The following is a 4,730-nucleotide window of genomic DNA, read 5'->3' as shown; positions in this document are numbered from 1 at the left end:
TGACCATATTTCTTCAGGCTGTTCAGGAGGAAATCGGGAAAAAATGATCTAGGAAGTTGGCTCCTGATCAGCCGCTTCACTGAATTAAAGTGCAATCAGGTCCATAACTTTCAAATGGAAATATTAAACACATCTGTGTAAGGTACGATGCAAAGATGTGGGCGGAATGGAAGGCAGTGGGTATAAAGATACACGAGACACATGCTCTCATGCACTTAATCATCCTGTTAGAGCAGGAAGAGATCATTGTGAAAAGTTAAGTGAAATGTCTCAATAACAGTTCTAGACAGTAGGAGAGTTGTCATAAAACTGTGCACGATTCACTGCCGAAAAGATGGTTGCTGACAATAACTGCTGTAGGATTTCAGAGAAGAAATAGGTCAGTTCCAGCTGAGGAAGGCCTGGGGAGACTTTACAGAGAAGGCAGGATCCCAGCTCAGTCTTGAAAGAGACATAGAAAGCTGTGCGCGAGCAAAGGAAGCACATTACGAGCCTCTCAGAAAGGCTGGTTTACACACACACAAATGCAAGGAATGTTCCAGAATGTTTGGGTGACTGGTGTAGGGAAGGAGGCAGTCAGGGACCCACGTGGATGATGCCAGGTTGTAGAGGAACATTAGACGTTCAAAAGAAAATGGCAGGGTCTTCCCTGGTGGCGCAGTGGTTGGGAGTCCGCCTGCCGATGCAGGGGACACGGGTTCGTGCCCCGGTCCGGGAAGATCCCACGTGCCACGGAGCGGCTGGGCCCGTGAGCCATGGCCGCTGAGCCTGCGCGTCTGGAGCCTGTGCTCCGCAACGGGAGAGGCCACAACAGTGAGAGGCCCGCTTACCGCAAAAAGCAAACAAACGAACAAAAAGAAAATGGCAGCCGAAAGGTGGAAACAATCCAAGAGTCCATCAACAGACACATGGAGAAACAAAATGTGGCGTACAATGGAGTATTATTCGGCTTTCAAAAGGAAGGAAGTTCTGACACGTGCTGCAACATGGACAAACACCGGACACTGTGCTAGGTGAAATCAGCCAGAGTCACAAAGAAACAATTCTGTATGATTCCACTACGGGAGGTAGCTGGATTAGTCAAATTCAGAGACAGAAAGTGGAATGCTGGTTGCCGGGGGCTGGCCAGAGAGGGGAATGGGGAGTTACTGTTTGACAGGCACAGAGTTTCAGTTTTGTAAGGGAAAAGACTTCTGGAGCTGGATGGTGGCGATGGGGGCACGAAAAATGTCAATGTAGTTATCACTCAACGGTATTATTTGAAAATGGTTAAGATGGTAAATTTTGCTATGTGTATTTTACATTTAAAAAATGTATTTAAAAACAGAGAAAGACTAGCTGCTGGCAGCTGAAGATATGGACCGGACTTGAAGAGGGAGCGCAGGGCTGGAAGGAAGAGATCTACTTGGCAGTTGGCCTCCGAAAATAAGGGCAGCATCATTTTCAGGCTCCAGGCCTGTGAGATCCGTGGGCTTCACCAAGCAACTCTGCTACTGAGTGATGAGCAGGTGGTGTACAGAACTCTTCCCTAATTTTCTTTGGAAATACTGAGCTCAATTTAATTTAGTGAAACACCTTTAAAATCTTTTAAAATAAGTGACCTTGGAAATGGAGTAAGAGCCAGGCATCTGCGCACACCCACTTCTGACCCCTGACCTCTCCCCACTGGCCTCACTCAGTGGCTATGGACACTGCAGACAACTCAATCCCGGGGAAAATAAACTGCAGGCCGCGTCAGCAGGCCCTGGCAGGTGGAGAGTGTTGTTTAGCCTGAGACTGGCAAAGCTGGGCTTCATCTAACAATTCTGTGTCTTCCGACTCTAAACGAGGGAGCATTGGAGAACCCACTTTATACTTGGTGAGGCACTCAATAACCATTTGGAGATTCGTACAGCCTGATGCTGCCCTTATTTTTGGAGGCCAATTGCCAAGTAGACCTCTTCCTTCCAGCCCTGCGCTCCCTCTTCAAGTCCGGTCCATATCTTCAGCTGCCAGCAGCTAGTCTTTCTGTTTTTAAATACAGTTTTTGAAGTAATGGCTTTTGAATTTAATGGCTTTCGACCTCTCCAACAGTCCTGAAAAATCGGCCTAGCTCTACGTCTTTCCAGAATTCTTGGGCACCTCTCATCTAAATGGGACAAGCCTTTCCCTCTAAATGTGATCCCGATTCCAAAAAGTCCTGGGCCCAGGGTTACGCTGCTGCTTCTGCCGATGCTAATCCCCCATCACCATGGTTCCCTGGCAGGAGGTAAGTGGGCAGAGCACAGGCTCTCCCACAGGGGAGAGCCGGCTCCTCCCACGGAGCTTAAGGCAGCCCTCCCGACTGATGACTTGTGGAATCTACCATGTTCAGAGTAGCCTCACTTTAAAAAACAAAACCAAGTGAACTCTGCGTGTGAAAACTTCTCACCCGTGTCACTCACAGGAAAACTTCCTGCCCTGCACTCTCGGGCTCTCCTGCAACAGTCGATTCGCCAACCTAAATATTTTCAATCCTCAAGTGGATGTAGACGTCGGAAGATCAAAACTTAGGCCTGGAATAGAGGAAGTTTAGATCACTGGTTGTAGAGGCCTAAATTGTTATTCAAGCTCTTCTCAATTTTTCTTTTTATGCTTGTTCCCTTATTTTGCTTCATTTTTAATTTAGGAGGAAATGGCCAATATCTTAGATCACTTCCACTGCTGTATCTTGTTGGGCTTCAGAAGTCTTTAAGGATGGATTCTTTGAAAAAGAAGAAAAAGCATAAAATGTGCCAGGGAAATGGAATTCCTATCATTTCCCTCAGAAATTTTGCCTTTTAAATGGAGTTCTGCCACCAACGGTTCAGTGAAAGATGGTTTCCTTATTGTCATTTATTACCCATGACAGGCAGCAACACTGCCTCAGATACAACCGCCATTCACCACACAATTATCTAACAGAGTCTGCAAGGCAAAAGAAGGCTCAAACCACCTTTCTTCTGGAATCCTGTTCCCAAAGGCAACAGTTCAAAGCAAACCTCTATTGACTGGAACATTGATATCTACAGAGTTCTCTGGCCAGAAGATTCCACTCCTCCTGTAGTGATATGGGAAAGTAACACGTACTTACGTACACTCCAGCCACCAGGAGTCAAGTTCAGCAACATGGTCTATACGTGGAAGCCTTATATACCCACACTGGGGGGACGAGCACCACGTACACAGCCCCCCGGACCGTCAAAAGACGTGCTTCCTGCTTAGCAAGGATCCCCCATTCACCTCCTCCCAGTAAGGAAAAGAAAAAAAATTTTTTTCACTAAAACTCAATGTAACAAAAAGGGACAAAATATAAGACAGTATCAAAGTTAAATAGATTAGATGCACTGTAGTCAACCCTTGGTGGACTGGAGGACTGGTTCCAGGACCCCCGTGGATACCCAAACCCGCCGATGCTCAAGTACCTTAAATGAAATGGCGTATTTGCATATAACCTACGGATATCCTCCTGTACAGTTTAAATCATCTCCATGTTACTTATAATACCTAATACAATGTGAATGCTATGTAAATGGTTGTACACAATATAAACACCATGTACAGGCAGACCTTGGAGATGCTGCCGGCTCGGTTCCAGACCACTGCAATAAAGCAAGTATCACAATAAATCAAGTCACACACACTTGTTGGTTTCCAAGTGCATACAGAAGTTACGTTTACGGTAGTGCATTAAGTGTGTAACAGCATTATGTCTAAAAAATGCACATACCTTAATCAAAAAATACTTTATTGCTAAAAAATGCTAACCATCATCAGAACCTTCAGGGAGTCGTATGATCTTTTTGCAACGGTAAAACCTCAAAGATCACTGATCACCATAATAAACGTTAGTAAAGAAAAAGTTTAAAATATTGTGAGAATTATCAAAATGTGACGCAGAGACATGAAGTGTGCAGATGCTGCTGAAAAAATGGCGCTGAGAGACTTGCTTCAAGAAGGGCTGCAACCGACCTCCAATACGTAAAACACGCAGTATCTGCCTGTGAGGTGCACGGCAAACCCGAGTTTTGCTTTTTGGAACTTTCTGGAACTTTTTTCTGAACATTTTCGATGTGAGGTTGGTTGAATCCGCAGATGCAGAAATCCGTAAACACAGAGGGCTGACTGTACAGGGCACTAGCCCCTAGACATATTTACGAATGTGACATAAACAATGACACACTCCTTGCTAGAAGGGCTCACAACTCATTCACAGCAACACAAAAGTCTAACATATTTTCTATCTTTAGGTATCTTTACTGATTTCTTGCTTCTATATACCTTTTGTTTTTGTTTTATGCATTTTAGAGCAGAGGGCAGGGGGTTTGGAGGAGATAAGAGAGAAAAAATTTGAGGCGAGAAAAGGAGATTTAGAGAAAGAGTACGGTAGGAAAGCAGCAGATAAGCCAGCACTGGAGACTGGAGGATTATGGGAGGGAGGAGGCCTGGGACCTACTGGGTGGTGGAGATGACCTGTCAGATCAGATGGCCACACCTGAGACAGGAGCAGGGCACGATGGAGAGAGGGAAGAGAGCCTTCCCGGACATCTCCAGTCTGGTCCATAGAGACGCATCGCCCTTCAGCCCTGGGGAAGGCACATGGCATCCGTGCCTCAAACTGTTCTCTGAGCATTAAAACATGTGCAAGTGTGCTTCACAGACAACACAGAAGTGACATGCCCCAGAATATGGAATCCAAAACCTCAGAGACAAAATAAAAACTCATAAAGATG

This window comes from Tursiops truncatus, chromosome 21 (genome assembly GCF_011762595.2).
Source record: "Tursiops truncatus isolate mTurTru1 chromosome 21, mTurTru1.mat.Y, whole genome shotgun sequence".
Classification (NCBI taxonomy): Eukaryota; Metazoa; Chordata; class Mammalia; order Artiodactyla; family Delphinidae; genus Tursiops; species Tursiops truncatus.
This window is presented reverse-complemented; position numbering follows the sequence as displayed.